The following is a 16221-nucleotide window of genomic DNA, read 5'->3' on the forward strand; positions in this document are numbered from 1 at the left end:
CTAACCATATTGTGTGGTAAAGCCCCGAGCATGGAAGCATTACATGCCAAGAAGCCCCTAAGGAAACTAAAGATATGGACACTCTATAGTTGTTCCACACTTGGGGGCTCGACTTGGCCGGAACATTCAACTCAGCTTCTAAAGCCAATATATGGATCCTGGTTGCCACTGAGTACTTCACAAAATGGGTGGAAACAATCATTCTTGGGAAAGCAACAGGAGCTGCAGTACCCAACTTCATTAGGGAAAATAAACAGGATCAGGCACCACTGCTTTATGTCGTACTACCCCTAGGAAAACGGTTAAGCCAAAGTCACAAATAAGGTACTACTAAGGATCATAAGCGATACTTTGCACAATTACTCTAGGGGTTGGAGCAAGTATCTCCCAGATATCCTTTAGGTCTATCACACGTCTCCAAGGAATACCACAACCTGTGTAGAATGAAGGTGGAGATATCTCGAGTTACTCAAGGAAAAAAAGCGGAAACAGCTAAGAAATTAGCCTTATACCGCCAACAAGTTATCAGAGCCTACAATCGCATAATCAAGCCACTTAACTTCAAGGAAGGAGATCTCGTCCTCAGGACAGCCGAGCACATAAGGAGGCAGATCCTTTAAAGTTTGCCCCACACTGGGAAGAACTTTTTTGTGGCTAAAGTCGTATTATTGCTAAAACGCTCATGCTTATTTTAGAAAAAACAAGCTCCTTTTATGCAATGATCATTTTGCTTACTCTATAAGGCCTTGTAAAGCTATGCAATAATTGATGTACTTCAAATTTTAATGAAATGAAGGAGCATTTTGTCAAAATATTTGGTACATTTGTTTCTTTACATTGGCAAGAGTAACTAGAAGGATTTCTTCTCAACAAGCTATAATAGTAATCATGCCAAGGCTATAATAAAAGCCTACGCCAAGCAAACCACCCTAAGGGGCAAAACATGCTAAGGCTATAATAAATTCCCATGCCAAAGCCTATCAATGCAAAGAAAGTTGCTCAATGGTTCAATGCTCATGCAATATGCCAAACCAACATGCCATGCAAAACCATTGAGTCAAGCAACTAAAGATTTTCCAAAAGCTATACTCATGCAATATGCCAAGCCAACACGCCATGCAAAACTATGGAGTCAAGTAACTAAAGTTTTTCCAAAAGTTATACTTGTGCAATATGCCAAAGCCTATTGATGCAAATCGATGCCAAGCCTATCAATGCAAAATCAATGCTAAGTAAGCTGCTTAATGGTTCAATGTTTATGCAACATGCCACAACAACACGCCATTCAAAACCATTGAGTTAAGCAACTAAAGCTTTTTCAAAGCTATACTCACGCAACATGCCAAAGCCTATCAATGCAAAATCAATGCTAAGCCTAAGCCTATTGATGTCTATTGATGCAAATCAATACTAAGCCTATCGATGCAAATCAATGCTAAGCTTATCGAAGCAAATCAATGTTAAGCCTATCGATGCAAATTGATGCAAATCAATGCTAAGCCTAAGCCTATCGAAGCTTATCAATGCAAATCAATTTCGAGCAAGTCAAGCCTTCTTAGCACGCTCTGTTTCTCTGAGGAAACTCACCTAAATGTTCTCCTTCCTCAAGGAAACTCACCGATAGAGCACAAAGTACCAAAATTAGTCATTAGAAACAAGCAAAAGATCCAGCCTGTATCTCAAGGCCTGACATGATTTTAGTCAACAAATCCCCACACATGGAAATTAAGTAGCAAAGTTATTCCAATAGAAATTATCTCAAACGTCATGCCAAGTTAACCTTTAAAGTTCAAAGCTGAAGCAAGTAGAGAAACAAAACTAAGACAAAACGAAGAAGGCCTCATGCTTATAATCTGAAGGAGTAACTAGCCATTTGGAAAGAAAGATACAACAAAAGATCTTGCTCCACCAAGAAAAATGAAGCAAGGGTAAAGCAAAACAAACAACCAAGTGACATGCATTGCCTAAGAAAAATAAAAGATTGACCACAACAGACTAGCTTTCCAAATGAACACTGGAAGCATTAGCCCGCATTTGATCTGTCGCAAGTTAAAGGCAATTAGCCATCTCTTTTGAACTGCTATGGCACATCTACTTCAACTTGGACTTCTCATGCTTCAACACCTTACACTTAAGCTCGAAGGCATGCTTTATCTCCCTAACCTTGGCGAATTTCCCTAAGATGCCTTTGTCTTTCTTGAGGCAAAAGCCAAACATTGTGTCACGAAGCTTCTTCAATCTCTCGACCAATGAGTTTATAGGCATGCCTAGGGTCGCCAGATCGCTAATCATATCACACTAGCATAACATCTTATGTTCTATAAGCTCCGAATAGGGTACACGCTCCATGTCTAGCAATAGGACCCTTAGTTCCTTAAGCACCATGCTGCACAAATAGGGTGACAGTTGCCTTAGGTTTCCATCGGCCTCCCCTACCATCTCGAAGAATATGTCTAAGACGTCGAGCAACCCTGAGCGAACCATCATACCTTTGAACTCAACGCGAAAGATGAAAGTCTCGCCTTGAGGAATCAATTTTTCAATTGAATTTAGCATTCTCACACCATTTCTGAACTCATTCTTAAAGGCACCAAAGCCTCGTGCCATGGCTCTTACTCCTCAATTGAAGCTTGCTTTTCCGAAGGAAAAGTCTTTGGAGAAAAAATAACATTTAAAGCTTAGGCATCACTTGGAAAAACTCCATCATCTGCTGCCATTTCCTCAGGGAAAGCCACGAGTTCAGAAGGAACACCATTGAGGGCTTAAGGACATGAAGAAGCCAATGTAGCGCTCGTATTAATAGGAGAGATAGTTGCCCCAACATTCTCAGCATGCATGGATGAAGAAATCACCACATCCGAGCCATCAACATTCACCTATGAGGAAAACACAAAACGTGCATCGTGAATGGATAAATCAGTAAGCAGAAACATATAATATCACGAGCCACTAAGCCTATTTGAGGTAAAGCCTTAATGAGCTAACATGCATATACATGCATACATGCAACACGAAGAAAGATATGTCGATGCTCAAATAGGGATTAGTCACCTCATAACACATAGATGAATTCATGTGGGCAATAGAGAATGGGCAAGTAGTTGCAAAAATTCACATTAAGATATCAATTAGGAAAAAATAATACCTCTGCAGTCGTTGCAGTCACAACACTAGTCACTATGGAAGAACAATCTACATTCGCTCAGAATCATCATTGAGGAAAACATTAACCTCATTGAAATTTTCATCACCAATCAACTTTCTGCCGACAGCACCTTCCCTAAGGGAAGCCTAATGATACATTTTGTTTCCCAGCTCAGAAGAGACACTTGAATTGCTACTCTTTGTAGCTTCCAGATCCTTAATAGACTCATTGTTATCAGCAGCATCGTCGATACTCCAATCCTCTTCACTTGAACTGGAAGTATCGAGATACACTGCATGCTTAGGGGCACTAAATGATGCAAAGGCCTGTGAACTCCTAGTTCTACAGGCCAGACCAGCAGAGGCGACTTATTTATCAAATATTACTATGAAAAGACACGGTTAACATGCAATTCTGAAGGCGTTGGGGATCAAGCAAGGAAAAAAAAACAATGTTAGAAGATCCATTACCCATCCTCGACTTTGCCGAAACATTCTTCCACTTTGGTTCACTAGGAATATTAAAAGTGACAAATTTCCTACTGTTAGGAAGACCATCTTTTACCAGCTTAGGCCTGAAATGTTTCACCTTGCCACCTAAATCACAAAATACAAGATTCCTAAAACATGGGCTAAGTAGAAAAATAAAAGTAAAAGGTGTTCTAATAAGAAGCATACATGAAGCTACCCTATCATTCTGTCTACTAAACTTTCCCCTGCCATCACAAGATGCCTTGCTCTTCTTAATGCCTTGGGAAGAATCACCAGGAACGTTACTGTCCCCAGCCTTAGAAAGACATCGCCGTTTTAAGCCAAAAGTGACATTATCTAATACTAGCCTTGGATGGCTGAAGATATAAGAATGTAACCTCGGTTGCTTGTCTTCATGGAGCTTGGCGATAGCCTTAAAACACTTCGTCCAATATATCATATGGGCCTTGGAGATGCAACCCGCTTGAGTAATGTTGGAAATATAGTGGGAAGGCCGAAGGTTCTCGGGCAATAAATAGACGAAGCTTCAAAATAACCGACTGACGGAAACACTGTCTTCGACTAGGAAATACCATGGTACCCCTTGGTTAAAATCGAATTGTCACCTCACTCGAAAATGAGCATAAACTGCATTCATTTCCTTACTGTTCTCTCCAAGGAACAGAATCGGCGAAGCTAACAAAGCCAATGATTTCCCAGTAAAGGAAGGGAAATCCAAATTCTCAGACAAGGGAATTTGGGTCATGCTATTGTCTCCCCTACAAACGACATTAGTATAAAACATCATCAGTTCAAAACCTTCAGGGAACGCAGTGCAAAGGCGAAAAATGAAACTGCTCATGTCATTAAGAAGCTCTAGGATGTCTCACCTTTTCTCGGGAACCTTCTCAAACCAAATGCATGCCACCAGAAGTTTCTCAGGCATATAAGATGATGAATCAATAACAAAGCGGCTCTTAATGGCCCTGCAGAGGTTATGACTAATCTTCAAGCCTCTAATCATTTCCCAAAGGAAGATTTGTGGGAAGCTAACATGTAAGAAACTCTTAATCAGGGCATCGCCAGCTATCTGCTCATCGAAAGCATAAATCTCATTCAACTCGCTGTATAAGAGACCAAGGAATTGTGGAGCCAATGGAAGGACATGGCCCCGCATAATCGCCAAGGCCAAAACAATCACTCGGCGGTGGAAGGTGTCTTTACTGTTGCAAAATATAAAACGACTAAGCCACAAGCGTAGTATGGCCTCAAACCTACAAATTGGCTCCAAACTCTTCTGCCAAAAGTGCTTTATCTATTCATTGAACTAGAGGGCTTTGCTCAGTGATGTGGGAGCACCTTTTTTCAAGATATTATACACTTCAGCATCCACGAGAAGAATGTCATAATGGAAGGGGTTTACGTTCTCTACGATAAGAAGATGCAGGATGTTGGCTACGTCCTCCAGCATGGGGTGAACTCTCCCCAAGCACAAATAAAGGTATGAGTTTCTGTGCTCCACCTTCTAACCATATACTGAAGGAAATCAGACTCTACATGGACGACTTGCTTCTCAATCAAGAACACGGCATCCAAGACTTCTACCCTCTTCAGGATGGCGTATTGGTTAGACAATCCTAATTCGGTATCAACCCAGTTAGCCTAGTCGGTGGCTTCACTACAAGAAAAGTCAAAATGGATTAGAACCGCAGGGAACCGTCTGCTATTTATGCAGCACCTTGAAACGCACTTGGGATATACGAGATGAACCTCGTCCAGGAAATGCTCTTCTCCCTTGAAAGCCTTGTTCTGGAAGCCGAAAGAAGGCGGTGGTCTACCTCGATGGAGTCGGTTAGTAGTTGAAAATGACTCTTGTACGATGCCTAAGTATTTTTGAGAAACCACAGCCATAAAATTCCTATAGGAAACAGGCAACGAATAATAGGGGTCACAATACATCATATCATGCAAGGTAAGATATATAAGCATACAAAGTGAAACACAACAAGGAATCTCTCCCGAGAAATCAAGCAAGCACACCCTGGGAAAACAAGCAAGCGTGCCCCGTGAATGCAAAAGGATACGTGCATAAAATTCAAAGCCTTTCATGCAAGAGTCTAAGACTTTGACATAAGATTATTTTCCATACATGCTATCACGCAAAACGCATGCATCTTTCCCTACACATGCCATGATATCAAAGCCCAAAAAAATCTAGCCTCGAAAAGTATGTTATACGTATATCCAAGCAAAAAAAAGGTTATATGCGTTCAAGCTAATCATGCCAAGCGGATCAATGCAATTGATCAATCAATCCCGCTCAAGCACGCACCAACATGCAAAAAAGTTTGGCTAAATGACAATACCACAAGGCACATGAAAAGAAAGAAAAAAAATCTACAAAGGGGAGACCCAAGATCGAAAGTCATAGAGGAGCATGAGTTCGATTTCCCTAGGGAAAGATCATGCCTCTTCGCTCTATGAAGATCAAAACCCGAAATTTCCCAAGCGTAAGCAAAAGACCACATCATGCTTGGATTCACCAGCAAGATCGTCAGCGAAGACAAGGAAACAAGAAATTTTTTGAAGATGAAGGTTAAGGAACTCTTCCTTACATGAAATAATGTCTCGATGCAGAACACTAAAGAACCCAAAAGCACATAAAGATGCAAGTATGAGGTACGATGAATGATAAAGGAATGGTAGAAGAAAAAGTTGCGAAGGAAAGAAGAATTAAGAAAGAGAAAAAGAAAAGAATACAAATACCTATCCTAGAGAAGAGAGGTGTCTAAAATGATTACCAAGAAAAGAGGAGAGGTCCCAGAATTCTTTGGGTCATGAAACGGGCACGAAAAGCAAGGAAGCACATTGTCAATAGGTCACCAGCATCCATGCGAAAAAGAAAGAAAGAAAGGAGAAGAACTCCCATCAGGAAAGCCACGTTCAAAAGAACCACTTAGGCCTTGGTTTGATTATTTAGCCCGCCCAAGGTCATTCACAACCCAAATAATCATGGGGGCTAATGTTGAGGCCCAAAAATGTCACACGCAAACCCGATCAAACCTCAAAGCCCAATTGTCATGCAAACCTCTATTCAAGCCTAAATGAATGCAAAGGTGCAAGATCGAGGAGGAAATATATTTACAAACATGCCATGCTATGGTAATTAGACCGGTTCACACCATGCCTATTTATCATGCTAGTCACTATTCATACTAAGCCCAAGTTACATGCTTGTGGCTTATCAAGTGAATTGTGGTGTGGATGGTTACGAAAGTTCATCGGGCCTACGTGGAGTCAAGATTATGGAAGACTTTGGGTTGCTTGGGAGCCCAAAAGTCCAAGCTCATGGCCCTTGTATTTTACGTGGGTAAGTTTGAGAAAGAACTAGCCTAATTTGCCTCTTTCCCTAGCAAGCCAACGTTCTTAGCTAAGACCAAACCAGGTTCCTGCATTAAATGTATGCCAAACTCAGCAAGTCATGCATTTAATGTTAACTTTCCCTTCCCAGCTTGCACAGACAACCAACGCACGAAAGCCGTGAGGCGTGCTACCAAAATTAGCACATGCGGAAGGCCGTCCTGGGTAAGGCGCATCTTGGGAAGAAGCAAACTGCAGGTCTTAACAGTGCAGCTATCTTATAGTAAAAGGGGAATAATATGAGGCCTAGGGAGAAAAAAGGGGAAGACCAAGCCATAAAGGGAGATTCCCTTTAAACATAGCGAAAAACCCTTCACTTACATAAAGATGAGAGGTAATACAAAATTGAGGAGGGGGTTAGGACATGCAGAAAAGAATATAGAGAGAGATAAGTGAGAACGCATGGGACAAAACAATTCAAGAAATAAGCCCAGATAGTTCCATTTAGTCATGAAGCATACTTTAAGCCTCAAGCATCACCATTCATGCAACCTTATTAATCCCCACAACCTTCCAGTAAAATCCTAGTTATCGTAAACCTTGCTGCTACGCTAGGAAACCCAGATTATCTACCAGAAAACACCATGCAGCCATGCCAACTCTTTCTTAATATGCTAAACTAATGAACTTTTAGCTTCACACCACGTTTCTCTTGATCAAGTCATTATTTGCCTAAATCATGCTATCTTCGAGCCGTTGATCCAATTAGGATATTTCCTAAGACAAGCTAACTCTTTTGAGATATTCCGGGACTTGGTATGAAACTAAACCAAGGGAGACAAGAAGATCTTCTCAAAGCTCAAGTCCATCTCGACCTTAAAGTCCCCCAACAGTGTTATTCAAATCTTCTTTATATATAGAGTGGGAAGGCCCTTTTGGGGTTATACGCTTCACCCAAACATCAAAAATGTCCCCCAAACAAAAAGTTCAAAAGCAGCCCAAAATAATGCATCAAATAATGCAGAGGTATTTTCGTCATGTAAACAATATTTTTAAATGTTTAATTTTTTTCTGTGTAATGTTTTTTTCTTTATAATTAGTACGCTGGCAATAATGTGATTCAATTAGTTGTTTATTAAATATTATGTCTCTATTTTTAAACACATTCAAAACATCTTAAGAGGGTGCTCGTATCATATCCCGGCCCAGGCCCCCACCACATCTCTGGCATGACTCCATCGTAGCACGATATTGTCTGATTTGGGTCCCTATCACACCCTCATGGTTTTGTTTCTGGGAACTCATATGAGAACTTCCCAGTGGGTCACCCATCCTGGGATTGCTCTCGCGCGAACAAGCTTAACTTCGGAGTTCCGATGGAACCAGAAGCCAGTGAGCTCCCAAAAGGCCTCGTGCTAGGTAGAGATGGGAATATACATATAAGGCTTATAGGATCCACTTTCTTGGGCGATGTGGGATGTTACAATCTGCCCCCCTTAGGGGCCCGACGTCCTCGTCGGCACACTTCCGGTCAGGGATTGGCTCTGATACCAAATTGTCACATCCCGGCCCGAGCCCCCACCATATCTCGGCCTCAACTCCATCGTAGCACGATATTATCTGCTTTGGACCCCTACCACACCCTCACGGTTTTGTTTCTGGGAGCTCACATGAGAACTTCCTAGTAGGTTACCCATCCTGGGATTGCTCTTGCGCAAACTCGCTTAACTTCGGAGTTCCGATGGAACCCGAAACCAGTGAGCTCCCAAAAGGCCTCGTGCTAGGTAGAGATGGGAATATACATATAAAGCTTATAGGATCCACTCCCCTGGGCAATGTGGGATGTTACAGCTGATTATAAAAATGGTATTTTGCACGCGCATAATACTGTGATTCGATTAGTTGTGAAATGAATTTTTTTTTTTTTTTTTGAACAAACGATATTATCTACACTAAGGGGGAAGGGGTGTGCTTAGCCTTACAATGCGCTAGCAATAATGTGATTCAATCAGTTGTTTATTAAATATTATTTTCTATATTTTTAAACACGTTAAAAATATCTTAAGAGGCACGTAGTGCCGGTTATAAAAAATGTCTTTTGCACGCGCATAATAATGTGATTCAATTAGTTGTCAAATGATTTTTTTTTTTTAACAAACGATATTATCTATACTAAGGGGGATGTGTGGGTTTAACCTCACAATGGGCTAGCAATAATGTGATTCAATTATGCTAGCTGGAACCATTGAAATATAATCTTATTGCGAGTTTACCAGACTTACTAAAAAAAAAGAAAAAAAAAAAAAAAGAAGAAGAAAGAATTCTTTACAACTTTGAGTTGTGGGAACGTGAACGTTGAAACACTTTTAACAGCTAAATTGGTGCACCTGGGGATAATACGGTATCGTGATTAAGTTATGAGTTAGACAATTTAGGCATATTCGCACAAGAGGAACAAAATGATATTTGGGTATCCTCGAGAACTTCTCACTAGTTGTTGAGATGACGATAAGTCATCGGTGTTACGGGCTGCAGATTTAAATGTTAATGGTCTAATTGTTAGGTTCACTAAGCAAGTGGGCAAGACCGCTCATTTTCAACAACATTTACTAGTCAGTTATGGTTCGGACTCATTAGCGGAATTCGTGACACGACAAATGTTTGGCGAGGTCCATTTTTGTTTTGAGCTTTGATTTGTGTCGTGTAAATATTTTTCTTACTACATTGTTTTATTTATACGGGTATTACACTATTATATAGTAAGAATGGGTGAGCTTGGAGACATGAAAGATGAATAATTATATCCAATCGCGGCGGAATGACATTTTTTTTATGCAGCTGTTATAACTCGATTTCTTCTTGCGTATGCATTTACATACATATTTTCTCCCTATTTTCGAGTATTTTATTGTAGCAAGTTATTTTAAGTTTCAGGGACGAAATTTTCTTAAGGGGGTAGATTGTGACAACCCGTCCTTAATTTTACGTTTTTACTAATTTTAAAAGTGTGAATTTACGAAAATGCCCTAGAGGCAAGGACTTTGACTTCCGTTGACCAACGGTTTGAAAGAGGTGGGACTTATTGTTTTAGCTTATCCTTGTAGTACCCGTTGGTACGAACGAATAGGCAAAATTCGTTTGTGAGTTTGGGTTATAATGGTATAGTTACGAACGTTTGAAGTTGGTTATTTAAAGTTAGTTAATTGGTTAAGGAGGACCAATTAGATAAAAGGTTAAAGAAAAAAAAAGGCAGAAGCCCAATCAGAAACCAGGAAAGAAGAAGAAGAAGGAAAAAAAAAAAGGGAAGTAGCCTTCCCGTCGACCCACACCCACCGCGAGCTCCCATGGCCAACTCCGTTGGAGATTTTCGACGCCATCACCCCCATCTTGAAGCTCTCATTCCACTCTACAAAACCCACCCAACAACCACCTTGATAAACCACCACATGTGGTGGGGTGAAGCCACAAAATCTGATGCGTCAAAACCACATCCAATCACTCTTTTCAAATTTTTGGCGAATCGGCAAAGCAACGGCCGATGCCACAACTTGGGCTTTGCAGCCCATCATCCTAGGAGAAAATCCCAACCAACCTTGACCCCGTTGGACCACCGTAGACGACGAATCGATGCCGGGAAGCTTTAAGAACCCGCCGACTTTGTGGGAAATTAACCATCTTCTGTCCACTTTTGGACTTCGTGGCAGGTATGAAAGTTGTTCATCTCTTTGAGATCTTCATTTCTGTGAAATTTGAGAATTTTTAGAAATAGTGGAATTTTGTGGTGAACCGTGGCGGCCGGCCACTGCGCGTAGCGGCGCGTGGGCGGAGGCTCCACCTGACCTTCCTAGGCTAATTTTGAAACCCCGATTTATTTAACATCCGTTTAGTGAAATTATAATGTTTAATATAGTTTCATAGTTGACCACCTAGTTGGCCATTAAGGGTCCTTGCATGAATTGACGATCCAACCATTGGATCGTCACCAAATTTTAATACATTATGGTATGTAATATTTGAGGATATTAGAAACTTATGGATTGGAAATCTGACTTACGGATCTTCCCATATTGGATTTGTAAGTTCGTAAAATAAAACGTTGACCGCCACTTGAATCGACAATTGGTAGAGATCCAACTGTTGGATCGTAATGAAACTTTAGCATTATGTTCTAGAAGTATAATGTGGATCTTTAGAAGTTTCGGATCGGAAATCCAAGATGCGGATCTTCCGGATTGAGTTATGTAGGGTCGTGGACCCTACCGTTGATCTTTGACCAAAGGTTGACTTTTGGTCAATGGATCTCAAATCATTCTAGAACGTCATTGGGATGTGTTTTATGTAAATTACAGGTTCTATGGATAAGAGTTCTGAGATGTGACTGAATAATTGTTCTAGGTGAGGATCGTTCGTGACGTCTCGATATTTGTACTGGGGAGTTGTAGCGCGGACCTAAGGTGAGTGGGTCTTTTCCCTTTTATCGTTTATATATATATATATATATATATATATATATATATATATATATATGATTGACATCTCCACAAACGTTTATAAATTGAATATTTAATATAATTTCTGTGAATGTTTAGAAGTACATGCGTGAATTACGAATGGCTTGATCCTTATTAAGGGTGCGTAGGTAGTCTAACGTGACGTTATATGCAGCCATACAAGAAGTGAGATTAAATAATTGAGACAATAGCTTTGTTTGGGGAATAGAACAATGTGAGGGACATTGGTGTAAAATGTGAGATTTAACCTTATGTGTTGGTGGTTAAATGTTGGTTATAAATCAATGTGTGAAAAATCAAGAAATTAAAGTAAGGAAATGTATGTAATGATAGTTAATTAAACTAGTGTCTAGTTGGGCTTGTCACCGATGATTATCCCCAAAAATAAATAGTTCAGGAGTAGGGCATTACAGCTTATGCATTTTATGCTATAATATATATATATATATATATATATATATATATATGTACGTATGTATATAATTGAAAATGCTATGACATGGTTGAGTATTAGATTGCATTATGGTATATCCATATTTATATTACTTGCACATAACTATTGTGAATGCTTTGAAGTGCAAAGGTGAACGCAAGACACCCAGGTAAGTTCAGGTGAGTTTATGGTATTAGTTGAATCGATGGAGTTATGGCATGACTACATTTATGTGTTAGGCAACTTTGACATTGTCGTAATGGTTGCCCATGAGTTATACATGTTATATTGAGATGCATTGAGAACTCATAAACATGCACCCCAGTGTTAGTGTTCCCGCCCGTGGCCAGGGCACAGTCATTCACGTGATGTTCACCTCCCGCACCTTACGCTCACCTTGGACTCAATGTAGGTGCACAGGCTTGTCGTATAAACCACTATAGGTGGTTCCGACTCGTAGGTAACCCGCGATTATTCGCACAGTCTTCACGTGATCATAGCACTTAAGCATACTTATTTACACCCAGTCTTGTCATACAGACCACTAGAGGTGGTTCCGACTCGTGTGCAGGGATGTTTGATAAGCTATAAATTAAGTCGCACAAATCACTATAGGCGACTCCCGACTTGTATGCTAGCATTGATTGATGAGATATGGATAAGTCGTACAGATCACTATAGGTGACTCTCGACTTATATGTTAGCAAGGATTGATGAGATATCGATAAGTCGTACAGGTCACTATAGGTGACTCCTGACTTATATCCTAGCATTGATTGATGAGATATGGATAAGTCGTACAAGTCATTATAGGTGACTGCCGACTTATATGCTAACATGTTGATGAGCTATTGATTCAGTCGTATAGGTCACGTGAGGTGACTCTGGCTAGTATGTTGATGAGTTATTAGTTTAGCCGTTCAGGCCACAATAGGTGGATCTGGCTAACATACCATTTCATATTGATATAATGACTCCCGACTTATATGCTAACATGTTGATGATCTATTGATTCAGTTGTATAGGTCACGTGAGGTGACTTCGGCTAGCATGTTGATGAGTTATTAGTTTAGCCGTTCAAGCCAGAATAGGTGGATCTGGCTAACATACCATTTCATATTGATTTATTTCACCTGGGTTACTTATTCTTGTTAAGATATTTGACACGGCATAACTATGAGACGGTTATTTTGGTTAAACTTTAGAGTTATAGTCATGCCTGTTATTTTCTTGGAAATTATACAGGTGTTACAGCGAGGGGTTATTGCCTTTGGTAATTGAAATTGGTTTGAAAAGTTTTGTTTCACTCACTCACATTTTCTATTTTTCCACCCCTCAAGGTTCTTGCAGTATAGTTCCGTATCGATGAGGATTCGTGGCACTTTTCAGTACAGATGTCTTCTTATGATGGTATAATCATTATCTTACCTTACTGTACTATACCTATGCTCTGTATCACGCATGAAATGGGTCCAGACCCGCTCACCACGTACTCGTGTACTTAGGCACTTTAGATTTTAATTTATTCACATTTTATACATTATCACACTTTATGGCTTCGTCACCTTCCAGGTGTCGGCCAGCACGGCTCGATTCGGGGTCCTAGTGGACATTCCGGGTTAGGGTGTGTCATTAAGAGACACGTATCACTGGTGATAAAAAAAGGCCTTTCGCACGCACACAATAATGTGATTCAATCAGTTATTTATTAAATATTATTTTCTCTATTTTAAACACTTAAGAGGCGTGTAGTGCCAGTTATAAAAAATACATTTTCGCACGCGCATAATAATGTGATTCATTTAGTTATCAAATTATCATTTTTTTTTTTTAACAAATGATGTTATCTACACTAAAGGGAGGGGGTGAGCTTAGCTTCATAATGAGCTAGCAATAATGTGATTCAGTTAGTTGTTTATTAAAAATTATTTTATCTATTTTTAATGTAAATTCAATAGAATGTAGATGGAAATTAAAAGACCGATTTTATTATGTAGATTCATTTGTTTTGATTGGTTTATGAGGAGTTTCTTCTATCATGGTCTAACATTATTCATTTAGTCCAAATATTTGACTTTCTTTTTGTCATAAAAAAAATATTGAATCTATTCACGCATATAAATACATTGAAAATGTGTAAGTAGCGTGTAGCATGCCGTGATTGAAAAAAAAGAAGCCTTTTGCTTGCGCTCACGTGCGTGCATGAAGGCTTGTACCATATTAATTCATAGTTAAGCCAATACACAATGTTATCAAACTAAACCTCATTTCTTCTTTTGGCAATTGTCATCGATTGATAATTTGCAAAATTCTTGAAATTTCAAAACCAACAATTGATAATTTGCTTCACATGTAAACAAAAACCCATCCACAACAAAGCAGCCCATCACAATTTTGGTGCCTAGATGGACTTCTGTGGCCAACACCGTTTGAATGTCAGCCTCATTCTGAAAGAGATGACGCGATGCTGCGCGCGGTCGTAGCCATCGTCAAGCTGACCCATTGGTCGGCAGTAATTCAATTTTGGGATTTAGGCAGTGGGTGGGGCTAGTCGGTGTAAAGAGATTTGACGGCGAGGTTGTCAAGCAGGATGAGGCTGTGAACAGACTAAAGCATACAAGGGAAAAGCCTTAGTAGTTCGCTGCATTTTGGAAGGCCTAGCTAAGACCCTCTAACGAGGTCTTTAGTTAGATGCGAATCCCATTTAATTCCACTAAAATTAGTCCATGTGATTGCCAAATACAGGACTACACTAATTTTTAGTGCAATTCAATCAAGTGAAGGCTAATGAGGCCAAACAAACACGCTCTTAATGCACTCACTGGTATTAGATTAAAGGTACAAAGCTAGCATGTGTACTATTTGATTGCTATTAGATTAAAGGTACAAAGCTAGCATGTGTACTATTTGATTGTGGCAAAGGGCAGATTAAAATGTCTTTAGCTTTTTCGAACGCACTGGGAATTAGTTCTATTCTTTGAAATGTCGGAAACCTAGGCTTCCCCCAAAAAAGAAGAAGCAAAATGGAAGCGGTGCAGTCATGCACATCAAAACACAAAAAGCAAATGTCATTTGGTTAAATCTTAATTGTTCGCTCTTGAAAAATAATAATACGCAGCAGATAATTACCATGCAAAATGGTTGCATAAAGAGTGTGTGAACAAGTGTGTTTGAATCCAATTAGGGCGTCGAGATGGGCTCGATGAATAATACTTGCGTCTCATCCTTGGTATGGATTTTCTCTATACACATCACCTAATAAAAAAACTGTTCATCTCCTAAATCTTCATTTGAAATTGAAGATCCCCTTTATCGAAAAAAAAAAATCAACCAAATAGAAATTAATTAGTCATTGAAGAAAAGATAAGAGAAAATCGGTTGCGGTGGTTTGGACATGTGAAACGAAGGCCTACAGATGCCACCGTTAGAAGATGCGATTACGCGATAGAGGTTCAGGGGGATAGAAGAAGACTAAGGAAGACTTTGGAAGAAACTCTAAGAAAAGACTTGGAGTACTTGGATCTAACGGAAGACGTGGCAGAGAACCGAGCGCAATGACATTCTAGGATTTATACAGTCGACCACACTTAGAGCTGGTTTGGTATTGCCGTGCTTTGAAAAAAAGCTGATTCTGCTGTGCTGTAAGAATAAGCAGCTGTGAAATAAAGTAGCAGAGTGTTTGGTAAACTTTTATGTAAAATAGATGTGAAAAAAAGCTGAGTTTTGCAGCTTCTTGTTTTTGGTTTTTTTTCACCCAAAACTATGAAAAAAAACTGAAGCTGAATGTTTACCAAACACAAAAACAACTCCCAGTTTTTTTTCAGAATCACCGCAGTACCAAACCAAGCCTAGTAGGAAAATGCTTTGTTGTTGTTGTATTGATATGTATAAACTAAATTGCTACCAAAACCGTTTATTCATTTGACGGATATGGATGAATAAACTACCACCAATTTCTTCTCTTACTCACTATTACACCATGAATTTCATCTGATGAATTAATTATACTAACCCCTGGCAGATTTGGTCCATCTTTCAAACTTAAGACCCTCACTCAAACACTTGGAGGAGGAGCAGCAGCAAACAACGTTCCCCAAAAATTCAAAAATGGGACATTTTGGGTGTGGTCCCTAACTATCAATATTCTTTGACTGAAACCTTGTTAGTTTTCAATTTTTGATCGAAGTCCCTGAAATTAATGTGATAAATGTATTTCTATATAGGTTACTATATTTTTTAACTTAAAAATTGAAATTTATAGTTATTTATATTAATGAGATTTTAAATAAATAAAACTATAAT

This window comes from Pyrus communis, chromosome 4 (assembly GCF_963583255.1).
Source record: "Pyrus communis chromosome 4, drPyrComm1.1, whole genome shotgun sequence".
In the NCBI taxonomy this organism is placed as follows: Eukaryota; Viridiplantae; Streptophyta; class Magnoliopsida; order Rosales; family Rosaceae; genus Pyrus; species Pyrus communis.